Source organism: Oryza sativa, chromosome 3 (genome assembly GCF_034140825.1).
Source record: "Oryza sativa Japonica Group chromosome 3, ASM3414082v1".
Lineage (NCBI taxonomy): Eukaryota > Viridiplantae > Streptophyta > Magnoliopsida > Poales > Poaceae > Oryza > Oryza sativa.
In genome coordinates, this window is record NC_089037.1 from 28,943,295 (window position 1) to 28,957,457 (window position 14,163).

Consider the following 14,163-nt stretch of genomic DNA (forward strand, 5'->3'; position numbering starts at 1 on the left):
GGATTTGTGACAGCGCTAGGCAACGGTATTTATAGGCGGTGAACGCAATAGTAGAATGCAGATTTTGGTCACTAGATTACATATGCACGCAAACTAACATGGCGTGGATATGATATTTGAACGTTGACTTCTGAAACCGTGATCCGCTTCCCAAGGTATTTTTGTTGATTTTGTGTTATCTGAGTTATATTCGATGACGGTGGAACGATGATTGTTTACGTTACTGGCAGCTATATGTGAAAAATTAATTTTAATCGCACGTAAAAATAGTTTTTTTTTAGTACAGCTGATGGATAGAGTACAACGCTAGGCCGCTGGCCAGCTAGTCGGAGCCGCAGGGTACGAGAATATGCTATAATAGTCCTAGATTATTTTCATGTTACGAAAGCAGTTTTATCTTTTCATATGTAACTCTTGTAATAAGCTGAGACGCAAAGAACAAGTATCACTTGTGTTTAGAGTAAGATTAAAATTAAGATTAAATAAGGGACATGCAAAAAAGTCATCAGCGCGCGTGATTAACTAAATTTTAATTATTACAACTTATTAATAAATAGATTTATTTGATATTTTAAAGTAACGTTGTACCGTTCAACCATTTTAAAGGCGTGCTAACACAAATTGAGATAGAATCTCATCTTAATTAGAAAAAGAACGAGGCCTAATTCCTCTACGCTCGTAAACACGCCTTATTTTGTCTGCATTGCCGGTTTACTTCCATGATCTTTTGAAAAGGGTTTTTCAGTTCGAAAAAGTATGTCTCTCTTCTAGATGGCCTTTGTTTGTCTGCTTATTTTATCACATATAGACGGTCAGAGCATCCGCTATTATTTCTTTAAGCTGGTCTATATATAAGCGGGATTTTACCGTCTTAAATTACGTCTATATATAAGTTTCATTCTGACTTTTGGATATAGATATGCATGACAGTGAAGACATGTCACCCACAGTATAGCTAGTCTATAGAAACCAGCTGAGCTTTTAAGTAGAAAGCAGAAAAAAAAATAGTTTGGTCCTAGCCTAGCTCTTTTCATGGAGTAGTAATTTCCACGGCAGGGAAAAGATATATGCAAACTTTCTTGTACAAACATTTTACAAATCCTGACGTATCATGATGTGATTAAATCTTGTTTTTTTTAAAAAATTTAGTTAACTAAATCAAACGGTTCATACAAGTTTGTAAGAATTGTTTAGGTACGTCTTACGTACGCTGGGTCTGTATCCTCGTCCGGCTGGGTTGCCAAGGTTAGGGTGACCCAAGGCCCGTATACTTATGGGCTAACTAGTGACTTCAACGCGTCGAAAGCCCGGATTACGGCCTACATAGCCTGGCACGTATAGTGGATGGGCCTTTAAGAACTGAACGGCCGAATTGCCTGGGTTTGTTTCCTTGAGCTTATTAAAGGTCGCGTTCTTCCGAAGGGGTTAGGGTAAGTTTTATAATGGAGGTGAGTACCAGATCTAATTTAAATCATGTCATATTCTCATTAATTAAGAGGTAACAAGTACAACATGCCACCTCTAGTACACAAACCCCAATATTAGTTTACTCTCACATCATCTTATATTTTTCTTAGAGATTATGTGGAGGTTGCCCCTTTCATGAGAGGTGGCTCATTCTCTCTCTCCTAACTTCTCTCCTCCAACTCATCACCTAATTTTATGTGGCAAATTTAGGGGCAACATGTAGAGGCTTATAGTACTTGCCCTTAGGAGCGCCTAACCTAATGGAACGATAATTAAAATATGATAAATGAAGTACTTCATCCGTTTCATATGTAACTAAATTCATTAGCATATATATGAATATGAGCAATACTAGAAAGTCTTACATTGTGAAACGGAAGAAGTATTAGCTAAAGAAATTCCGAAGGGGTTAGGAGCGCCTAACCTAATGGAACGATAGTTAAAATATGATAAATGAAGTATTAGCTAAAGAAATTTTAAAAATAATTTAATATGGCTTTTTATAGCAACTTTTTATACATTTTTTTAAAAGAATATATCGGTTAATAATTCGGGAAATTTGCATGTGAGAAATGAGAGACGAAGGTTGGGAACTTTGAGTTAAGAATACAGCCTAAGGCATACTCCCTCCGTCTCGAAAAAAAACGGTGTCCAGTTTTAAACTCAGGATTGGGCAGTGTCGTGGAAGACGGTTGATACGGCCGCTATGACGCCCGTTAAAACGGTGACGGTAAGCAGTCCGTCACATTTTGGCAAAACGGTCCTCATTAGTCGTCCAAAAACGCGTAATTCCTGTTATTACCGATTAATCCAGCGTTTTTCCGACTAATCGGCCGTATTGGCAGTATATAATCGGGCATGATCAAATTCACTGGGCCCAGCCCACGCACAATAGCCTATCCTGTTAGTTGTCTTCTCTCGTACTCCTGTACAGCATGCATGTACTACTATATTAATCTCTTTGAAGACCAAATATTTTTCAAATGCACTAATACTAGTATAAGATTTCAATAACGTGTAATGCAAATTATCATGGTATTATTATATATAATTTGTTATAGCAGCAATGGCAGGCATTATAAACTGAACCTACCACTAGTTAATGCATAAATATGCATTATGATATTTTTTGCATTATTAACTTTAGTACGTGTATGTTAAGTTAATGTCATGTTATGGTTGTTCTATTTAAATATATATACTAGGAAACTAGAATGTGTTCATATGGATTTAATTACCTCTAAAAGGACAAACTATTATTAACTATGTACTTATATTTGCAAAACGTTAAATTTCCGTCATATTCCGACTAATCATCCGTATTCCGATTAATCGTTTGGCGGTACTCTCCCCGTCCGACATCCGTATTCCGTCTTCCACAACACTGGGATTTGGTTTTTTTTTTTTGACAGTGGGAGTACGTGTCTAGAGCCAGCATTTGATTCTACATTGATGTGCTTGTCATTCCAACCTGTGATAGTTATGATCTTATAAAATCAATTCTAGCTATGATTTTGATATGGTATTTTTCATGTTTATAAGATAAAGGTTTATAAATAAAAAATGATTTTTATTGAAGGTGTAAAATATACATACCGTCCCATAAAAAATTAACTTCTGAGGATGAATCTGGATAAATATTTGTTTAATTTTTTTTTTGTTGTGGTAAGAGCAGGAGTACTTGTGTGCTACAATGTCTGGATAAGTGTTGATTGTACTGCCTGCCAATACGATAGTAGCAGCTGACACGTCTGCATCATCCTGTGGATGAATCCAACTACCCTCGGAAAAAACGCCACCAACGGAATCCACGAATGGAAAGTTTGGTACTCGATCAACTGTGATTGTGACAAGGGTCGCAAAAATCGGAGCTAAGAGCAAGTTTAACAGTATAGCTAACTACTAGCTCCAATTCATTTATAGCCATTCTAATAGCTCATCCATACAATAGTTACATACTACACTATTAATACCTGCTCCTACCTGTTACACACACTACGTCTTAAAGTTCGTGCTACAGCTGACTACAAATTTATAGTCCACTGCTCTTCTCTCTTCTTATTTATCTCCTTAAAATATGTTTGCAGTTGGTTTATAGCCTGCTATTGTACCTGCTATAATCCGACTCCTCCATGCGCATATTTAGCATATGTTGATATATGGAGTACTCGCTTCGTAAAAAAAAATGGATGTGATACGTTCTAATACATCGAATTTGAACATACGTATATCTAAATTTGTAGTGCTAGGATGTGGTACATTACTATGCTGATTTTTTATGGGACGGAGGAAGTATGTACTATGCGCACCAGATTATTCTTCCATAAAAACCGTCCACTCTAAAAAAAAATAAAACTGACTTTGACTTCTCAAGAAAACCAATCATTTTAAAAACCAACAATCCATTTGATCCAAATCCTCCACTAAAGTGAATAAAGAAAATGTTGAACGCGTGGACCTATAACTAGTAGCAGAGAAAAACTTTAGCTATGGTTAAATGTTATTGACCGTCATTATACTCTACAAGAACTTAAATGTTATATACCGTCATTAGCCATGGTTTGATTTGAATTTTGAAATCATACTAACCCCGTCGGGTAACGGCCGGGAAAGCTTCCGAAAAGAGAAATTTTATGTTACTTTAAAAAGTACCTCGAGGTATATAAATTTTACACTAAAGTTTTTAGTTTTTGGTACATCGAAGTACTAAGTATCCGGAGATACTAAATTTTTACACTAGAAAGTATGGTATCTCCCGATATACTTTTTTAAGGATGGTAAAGTTACCCTTCCGAACATCATTTGGAGCCTCATTGGTTGTCCATATTTCCTAATAAGCTTAAACATAAAATAAAGAGTTAATTTATAGGTACAACTTTTTATATATTTGTTCGTATCGACTTAGAAGTCAATACTAGAAAAAAAGTATATTGAAAATATCTTAAAACCATCTGCAATTTCAATTTTGAAAATTTTGAAAATTTAAATATAGGCTTTTACGTTTATTAGGCCAACCGGGCTACGCATCTCGGCAACGCTAATTAACCACATGATCAAGTATGCAGCAAGAGATCAGAACTGAAGTTTAATAGTATAGTCCACTACTAGCTCCAATTTATTTATAGCTAATCTAATAGTCAATTTATACAATAGTTGCTTACTATAATATTAATATATGGTCCCACCTGTTAGAGCGGGTACAATAATCGACGATAAGAACGCCAGCTCGGATTTTGCGATTACGTGGAGGAGAGAGGGGTCAAGCGCGAGCGCGAGCGGGCGACTAATTTGTCGCCCAGCTGCACGCTCCGCCCAAGGTTCTGGGGCCCCTTGTACCGATCATCCGTGTCTAAGTTCGTCGCAATCGCCACCGTGCCCATCGTCGTCGTCCACTGCCGTTGTAACCGTTGTGTGCGTCCGCCTCCTCCGCCAAGGTTGGCGTCATCACCGGCGTCCGCCTCATTCGCTGCGACCGTCGGCGGCGGCGGCGTCCGCTGTGACCATCGCCCCGTCCTCCGCAGCCATCGTCGTGGCTGTCGCCTATCCATCATCATCCGCCATGGCCGCCACTATGGTCCACTGCATTCGTCGCTGTCGCATGCGTTCGCCGTCATCCACCACAGCAGTTGCCGACTCGCCGTCGCGTGCGTCCGCCTCGTCTGCCACAGCTGCCATGGCCGCCATCATCGCCTGCGTCCCACTGGTAGAGAAACCATCTTTGGTCGGTCGACCCAAATCCACAATAGTCCCGGTTCCATTAAAAACCGGGACTAAAAATGATTTTTAGTCCCGGTTAATAAGAGGAAGATCTTTAGTCCCGGTTGGTAACTCCAACCGGGACTAAAGTTCATTTTTAGTCCCGGTTGATTCCATGTCAGGCCGTGTCAGGGCCCTAGGATCTTTAGTTCCGGTTAGTAACACCAACCGGGACTAAAAACTTATTTTTAGTCCCGGTTGGTGACACTAACCGGGAATAAAAATCAAAACACACTATATAATCCATAGTACCGATCCTCTTTTCCCGTCCACACAACAAACTCCTCCCTCTATCTCTTTTTTTTCCTCTCTAACTTCTTATCTCTTTCCTTATCTCTAACTCCCCTCCTCTCCTTCCTTTTTTCCTTCACCCACAGTGCAGAAAGCGTGCAGCGCCGCGGCGGCGGCGGCGGGTGGCCGGCGCGGAGGCGGCCTGCGCGACGGGCGGCCGGCGCGCCGGCGCGGGGGGCCGCGCGGAGGCGGCCTGTGCGGCGGCAGCGCGGGGGGCCGCTCGGCGGGGACCAGCGCGGCGGCAGGGGCGGCAGCGCGGCGCCGGCCGACCGGCCGGCGCGGAGGGGAGGCGGCAGTGGCCGCCGGCCGGATTTTTTTTTTCTTTTTTTTTTTGAGCTGTGAATCTGTGATGCATTTTTGTGTGAGATGTGAATCTGTGATGAATTTTTTAGAACCCTGTGATGTAATTTTTTTAAGAGTTTGTGATGTATTTGGAGATGATTTGTTTGAGGATCTGAGGATTTGGAGATGTTCTGTGATATGTGATGATTTGGATATGGGAGGGGATGGTGTGAAATCAATATTCAATATTAAAAATAGAAAAAAAAGAAAAAATATCTTTAGTCCTGGTTGGTGTTACCAACCATCTCACCAACCGGGACTAAAGATCGATTTTTAGTCCTGGTTATTTGAACCGGAACTAAAGATAGCGATCTTTAGTCCCGGATTCGTAGTCCCGGTTAGAAAACCGGGACTACAGGGGGTTACGAACCGGGACTAAAAAGCACTTCTCCACCAGTGTCCCCTGTCGTCAGTTGCGTCCGCCTTGTCCACCACGGCCGTCTCCTGCGCCCGCCGTCTTCTACGTCCGCCGCGGCGACCAGCCTCGTCCATCGTCGCACTCGTCGCCTGTATCCCTGGCAGGCTTGGCTGTAACCTTCATCGCTGCATACTTTGCATATGCAGGCAAAAGAAACGAAGAGAAGTAAAGAAAGGAAGAGAAGCTGAGAGAAAGAAAGAGAAGAGACAGGATAAGACTGTGGGACCCACGAAAATAATAAAATATTTATGTTGAGTAAACATAAAATTTCTTCATGGTACATATGGACTATAATGTCTACTCCCTCCGTCCCAGAAAGGAGGACGTTCTGCTCCTAACCATTTGTCCCATAATTCTTGACGCTGGCAGCCTGGCAGCCTGGCAGGCACTAGCAAACTCCTAGACAAGCACACATAAAAAAAAGGGTAAATAAAAAAAAGAAGTGGGGCCATCTAAAACAGTACTAGCGAACTCTTTCTTCTCCAAACGATTTTTGCTCTGAAGCGCTACCTTATCCTCTCCTCTCGTATTCTCTTCTTCCCCATCGCTCGTCTCTCGTTTTCTTCTCCTTCCACGCCGCGTCTTCCACACCAGCACCCCGCTTCTCCCTCCCATCAGCACACCGCACCAATCCCCATCCATCCCCCCTCCCCCACCCCCAGACGAGCAAGCCATATCCGGTGTGCGACAACATGCTCAACGGCCGCGGCAACACTGAGAGCGCCATCAGCAGCAATGGCGGAAACCCTAGGGGTTGCAGTGGCGGCGAACCTAGGGGCTATGGCGGTGGAGGCCGTAGGGATGGCTACGGCGCTGGCTTTGGCGAGAGATCGGGTTGTGGAGGTGATGATGGAGGCGGAAACTGTAGGGGCCGCGATGTTGGAGGCCCTAAGGGCTACAACAGCAGCAGCCCTAGGGGTGCAGCCCTTCCACCATGATTATCCGGCAGCACCGTCCCTACCACCCGGGTAACTTCAACAAGAACCACCATAGTGACAGTCACAACAATAGTGAGCAGCACAGCCTCAACCCTACTCCGAGTTCACTAAAGATTCCAGCTCAATCAGTTCAGCCAGCTCTGCCAGAACAGCCCAAGAGGTTGGGAGAAAAACCCGAACTCTGCTTCAATTGTAACAAACCCGGACACACGGTTGGAAAGTGCCCGAAGCCAAGACGTGCCGGACCCAAGTTCGTTCAGGCCCGTGTTAATCATGCATCTGCAGAGGAGGCGCAGTCAGCACCAGAGGTTATATTGGGCACATTCCCCGTCAACTCGACACCGGCAGTAATATTGTTTGATTCTGGTGCAACCCATTCCTTTATTTCCAAGCGTTTTGCTGGTGCACATGGGTTATCTTTAGTGAAGCTTAAGATACCAATGCGAGTTCATACTCCTGGAGGTGGCATGACCACAACTCACTACTGCCCATCTGTGACAGTTGAAATTCAAGGGTTGATTTTTCCAGCCAACCTCATTCTTCTCGAATCCAAGGACCTAGATGTCATACTTGGAATGGATTGGTTGGCAAGGCACAGAGGAGTGATTGATTGCGCCAGCCGCACCATCAAGTTGACCAATGCAAAAGGAGAGGTGGTAATCTTCCAGTCTCCAGTGCCGCAGAAGCCAGGGATTAGTTTAAACCAGGCTGCTGGTGAAGAACAAGAGGTAGCAGTGGAGAAAACCACTAAGAAGCTGGAGGATATTCCCATAGTCAGAGAGTATCCAGAGGTTTTTCCGGATGATCTGACAACAATGCCACCAAAAAGGGATATCGAGTTCCGGATTGACTTGGTACCTGGAACTGCACCGATCCACAAGAGGCCTTACAGAATGGGAGCCAACGAGTTGGCGGAAGTCAAGAAGCAAGTTGATGAACAGTTACAGAAGGGATACATCCGCCCGAGCACGTCGCCTTGGGGTGCTCCGGTTATCTTTGTGGAGAAGAAAGACAAAACCAAGAGGATGTGCGTTGACTACCGCGCACTCAATGAGGTCACCATCAAGAACAAGTATCCTTTGCCAAGGATTGATGATCTGTTTGATCAGTTGAAAGGAGCTACTGTGTTCTCTAAGATAGACCTGCGATCAGGCTATCACCAGTTGAGGATCCGCGAAGAGGATATTCCAAAGACAGCATTCATCACTCGGTACGGGTTGTTCGAATGCACAGTTATGTCTTTCGGACTCACTAATGCACCTGCCTTCTTCATGAATTTGATGAACAAGGTGTTTATGGAATTTCTAGACAAGTTTGTCGTGGTTTTCATCGATGACATACTAATCTACTCCAAGTCCGAGGAAGAACATGAGCAGCATCTTCGACTGGTACTTGAAAAGTTAAAAGAGCACCAGCTATATGCCAAGTTCAGCAAGTGCGACTTCTGGCTTAAGGAAGTTCAGTTTCTCGGTCACATCGTGAATGCTCAAGGAGTAGCTGTGGATCCAGCAAATGTGGAGTCAGTTACCAAGTGGACCCCACCAAGGACAGTCACTCAGGTTCGGAGTTTCTTAGGACTTGCGGGTTATTACCGCCGGTTCATTGAGAACTTCTCTAAAATTGCTAAGCCAATGACACAGCTATTGAAGAAGGAAGAAAAGTTTATCTGGTCTGCTGAATGCAATAGGAGTTTTGAAGAACTCAAACGACGGTTGGTGTCTGCACCAGTCTTAATCCTGCCTGATCAGACGAAAGATTTCCAGGTCTATTGTGATGCATCTCGCCAGGGGCTAGGATGTGTGTTGATGCAGGATGGCAAAGTGGTTTCTTATGCTTCACGGCAGTTGCGTCCTCATGAAGGCAACTACCCGACGCATGATCTGGAATTAGCCGCAGTTGTTCATGCTTTAAAGATTTGGCGGCACTATCTCATCGGTAACCGTTGTGAGGTATATACAGATCACAAAAGTCTAAAGTACATCTTCACCCAACCTGATCTGAATCTCCGACAACGAAGATGGTTGGAGCTAATCAAAGATTATGATATGGGAATACACTATCATCCCGGCAAGGCCAATGTGGTAGCAGATGCCTTGAGCAGGAAGAGTTACTGCAACGTCGCATGGGTAGAGGAACTATGCTGTGAGGTTCAACATGATTTGGAACATTTGAACCTTGGTATAGTTGAGCACGGATTCGTGGCTGCCCTAGAGGCACAGCCCACACTGGTGGAGCAGGTTCGCATAGCTCAAGCAAGTGATCCTGAAATAGCAGAGCTCAAAAAGAACATGAGGGTCGGAAAAGCCCGAGGTTTTGTTGAGGATGAACAAGGAACAATCTGGATGGGAGAAAGATTGTGTGTACCCGAAAACAAGGAATTAAAAGACCTGATACTAACCGAGGCTCATCAAACTCAATATTCCATTCATCCCGGTAGTACTAAGATGTACCAAGACCTCAAAGAGAAGTTTTGGTGGGTCAGCATGAGAAGGGAAATAGCTGAATTCGTAGCACTCTGTGACGTCTGTCAACGAGTAAAGGCAGAACACCAAAGGCCAGCAGGTTTGCTACAGCCACTTCAGATTCCAGAATGGAAGTGGGAAGAAATCGGAATGGATTTCATCACCGGTTTGCCCAGGACGTCATCGGGGCATGATTCTATTTGGGTAGTCGTTGACCGACTCACCAAAGTGGCCCACTTCATTCCGGTGCACACCACCTACTCAGGGAAGAAATTAGCAGAACTCTATCTGGCAAGAATTATGTGTTTACATGGTGTACCTAAGAAGATCGTGTCTGATCGGGGAAGCCAATTCACTTCAAAGTTCTGGCAGAAATTACAAGAAGAATTGGGAACCCGGTTGAATTTCAGCACCGCTTACCATCCACAAACAGATGGCCAGACCGAGCGAGTCAATCAAATACTAGAGGATATGTTGAGAGCCTGTGCGCTTGATTTTGGTGGGGCATGGGACAAAAGCTTGCCGTATGCTGAGTTCTCGTACAACAACAGTTACCAAGCTAGTCTGCAGATGGCACCATTTGAAGCACTGTATGGACGGAGGTGTCGTACTCCGCTCTTCTGGGATCAGACAGGGGAACGCCAGTTGTTTGGTACAGAAGTTTTAAATGAGGCAGAAGAGAAAGTCAGAGCTGTTAGGGAAAGATTGAGAATCGCGCAGTCTCGGCAGAAAAGCTATGCAGACAACCGCCGAAGGGAGCTCGCTTTCGAAACAGGGGATTATGTGTATCTCCGTGTCACTCCGCTCAGGGGAGTACATCGCTTCCAAACCAAAGGAAAGTTGGCACCACGCTTTGTGGGACCATATCGGGTTTTGGAACGTAGAGGTGAAGTTGCTTACCAGCTCGAGCTTCCCTCCAACATGCTTGGCATCCATAATGTGTTCCACGTCTCCCAGTTGAAGAAATGTTTGAGAGTTCCTGAGGAACAGGCAAGTCCGGATCAAATCGAAATCCAGGAAGACTTGACGTATGTGGAGAAGCCAACTCGTATCCTCGAAACCAGCGAGAGAAAGACCAGAAACAAAGTAATAAGATTCTGCAAGGTTCAGTGGAGCCACCACTCAGAGGAAGAGGCCACTTGGGAAAGAGAAGATGAGTTGAAGGCCACCCACCCGCACCTCTTCGCCAGCTCTTCCGAATCTCGGGGTCGAGATTCCGTTTAAGGGGGGTAGGTTTGTCACGCCCTGAAGTTTTCCCCCTTTTTGCTTGCTTTAAAAATTTGGCTAAATAAATCGTCCGAAGAAATTATCTTAATTAACCTAGAGCTAATTCCCTAATTAATAAATGCAAATAATAATCGGAATCGGCATGTGGAATTTTTCTTGGATTCTACATTATTAACAGGATTTTTAGTGGAATTTTCAGAGCCTTGGAAATAATTTTAACCAATTAAAAATCACCAAAGTGCAATTTTTAATTCCAGGGAAAATCCTTTTCCTTTTTCTTTTTCTTTTCCCTCCCTTTTTCCCTCCTTTTTTCTTTTCGGATGGGCCGCCGGCCCATTCCCCTCCTTCCTCCCCCTCCTCCTTGCTGGGCCGGCCGCAGGCCGAGGGCCCAGCCTGGCAGCCGCCGCCCGCCTCCTCTCTCGGGGTCGCCGACAGGTGGGGCCCACCTGTCGGGTCCTTCCCCCACCTCCCGCCGATCCCGGCGCGCCGCCGCGCCGAAACCGCCGCCGCGCCCACGCCTCCGTCTCTCCCGGGCCACGTCGGCCACGCCCGCGCGTGCGCCGCGTCTCCCGCGCCCTTTCCCCTCTCCCTCCCGTTCGCGCCCGCGCCCGAGATGGCCGGGATTCGAAAACCGAATCCCGCCTCTCTCTCCTCCCCACTCCCCCACGTCGGCCGTCGAATCCCGCCGCTCCCGGCCACGTCCGGCTCCCTCTCCCCCTTTTTAAGCATCGCCGTCCTCCTCTCTCGCTTTTTTCCCATTTCGCCGATCTCTCCCGAGCTCCCCATCGCCTCCGCGCCGTGCAACCACCCGCCGCCGCCGCTTTTGCTACTCCGACCGCCGCTAGCCGCCGCTAGGCTCGTCGCCGTCTCGCGCCGTCGCCGCCGTTAGCTTCGCGGGGTCGAGATCTACCTCGGCCGCCCCTTCCCCGTCGAGGTTCGCCGCCGGAGACCCATCCCCGTCGTGTGCCGGCAAGTGGCGCCATGGCCGCCGCCTTCGGCCGGCGCTCTCGCCCTCCCACGCTCTTTCCTCTCTCTCTAATCCCTCTCCTTTTGTTCGTTAGGAGGTTCCGGAGCTCGTCCCGCCGTCGTCGTCGTCCTCCGTCGGCCGCCGTCGTCGACCGTTGTCGGTGAGGCTTCCCCCTCCCCTTTCTCCTTTTCCCCGTACCGTGTAGCCGCGTGCGCGCCGCTTAGCCGCGTAGCCGCCGCTCCTCCTCTAGCCGCCGCTCCCCGCCGCCGGTCGGTCGCCTTCGGTCGCCGCCTTGCGCCGCTGCCGCATGCGCGCCGCCGCCGTGTGGGCGCCGCGCCGCCGGCGCCATGGTCGCCGCCGTCTCGCGCCGCGCCCGCGCGCCCCGGCCGCGAGGTCCCGCCGCCGTCCGATCTACCCTTGGGTAGATCGGGGCCGTCGGTTCGGCCGCCACGTGGCGCCGCCGCCCCTCCTTTCCCCCGTGCCGCTGACCAGTGGGCCCCGCCTGTCGGCGCCGCACCCCTCCGTGCTGACGTCAGCCCTGGTTAATATTGCGCAATAAATTATTTAAGGATTTCTTTTATAGTAATAAACACAGTGAATCTTCTAAAATTCATATCTAATTCATCCGAGCTCCGTTTAATCCCATTCAAGTCTCAGTAAATCAAGAAAAATGTGTAGAATCCATTAAAAATGGTTTTGTTCTCTGTTTCAGTAGTCTTATAGCCTGTTTTGCTTGTGTGCTTTGTTTGTCGCGTAGGTTTCGGCCGTTTCGTCGATCCACGGTTTCTCGAAGACGTTGCTGAGGTCTCGTCAGTGCGAGAGCAAGGCAAGTCATGCAATACGTTTGATCATATTGTACCCAATTTACAAATATCCCGCATTTCTATTAAATGTTGCATTCTTTTACAATATCATGTGGAATGGGTCCTATTACTCAGCCATTTATTGTTTACCATATGACATTGATAACCTGGGTATCAAAATGACTAGATGTTGGTTTAGGAAATGCTTAGCCATGCTTAGTTCAACTAGCACACAAATGGGGATCACCTTATTACATAGACTTTGACTATGAGCATAGCTTTGGATTGGTGCCACCGCAATGGTGTTAGTTAATTAAAATACATTGAATGGTGGGTTGTGGGTGCATGGTTTTGCTGGTCGCACCCATGGCAGTTAAGGACCGGTTCACGGGAAACCCTGGGAGACTTACCGTGCTTACCACAAGCGGGAGTGGGTAACTGCTTGATCTGAAGTATAGCTCGACCCTTTCCTAGGCACCGGTGGCGAGGGTGGGCGTGATGGAGTTGGGTCGGCCGGGGTGTCCGGTTGTCCAGCTGCCGGATTCACCGCGGCGCAAGAGGGGACCGCCCACTGCCTTTTGAGGGGTGGGGGTGAAACCTTAGCGTGGTGTGGATGGTTAGGGGAGGGTTATGTGGAGGGTCTTGTCACGATTTCCCCCTTTGCAGTATCATGGTGATACTTCGGGGCATGGCGACATGTGTGGAATCGTGTCTTGTGGGTACAGTTGTACACCTCTGGCCAGAGTAAAACTATTCGAATAGCCGTGCCCGCGGTTATGGGCGATCAACCAGATTCACCGTGATTAGTCTCACCCCTAGTTTAGCTTAATGAACTGGTGTAGTTCAGGTGGTTGGTTGGGCCTGTTGCAACGTGGTGTAGCGTTGGACAGTGTTTGGTTAATATTGATTAATTACTACAACTGTTTTACTGCTTTCAACTACTGCTTTTAAATGCTAGCTTTATGCAAAAGAACCTCTAGCCTCCTTTGGTTATATCCTGCATCATACCTCCTCTTCCGGTATGACTTGCTGAGTACAGTGGGTAGTACTCAGTCTTGCTCTCTTTTCCCCCACACCAGAGCTGAAGATCTTCCTAGTTGGAGCTGTTTTGTCAAATTTGGTTTCGTCGCTGCCGTCAAGGATTGCCTGTGGAGTGGAGTCGCCCGCTGCTGAAGTCAAGCTTCCCGGTTTAGCTCGCTTTTATCTTTTCCGCTGCATTTGTAATCTTTTCTATTTTTGTAAGACGTGGATCCGTATGTCAACAATTGTCGTTTGTGTACCCTGGCTGGTCCTGGACAGGGATTCAATGCACATTCAGCTTAGAAATTCTGGTTCGAGAATTTCTGGGCGTGACATGTGCCGTCTACGTACTTCTTGTTGTTAGTCCAAAATACGAACTCATAATTAGTCAGCTGCATAGTGGCATCCTATCATGTTATATATTATGTGGTTCTGTTTGGTGACATCTTTTGGAATATATGGTTATTCAACA

The 14,163-nt window shown here is 46.4% G+C and overlaps 1 long non-coding RNA gene across 1 annotated transcript; it reads left to right on the forward strand.

The window, feature by feature from the left end:
- Positions 1 to 11,382: 11,382 nt before the first annotated feature.
- LOC136355606 (uncharacterized) lies at positions 11,383 to 14,136 on the forward strand. Its single transcript, XR_010739926.1, has 4 exons — positions 11,383 to 11,835; positions 11,963 to 12,028; positions 12,626 to 12,694; positions 13,751 to 14,136. It is a non-coding gene; the product is annotated as an uncharacterized lncRNA (long non-coding RNA).
- The last annotated feature ends 27 nt before the right edge of the window (positions 14,137 to 14,163 follow it).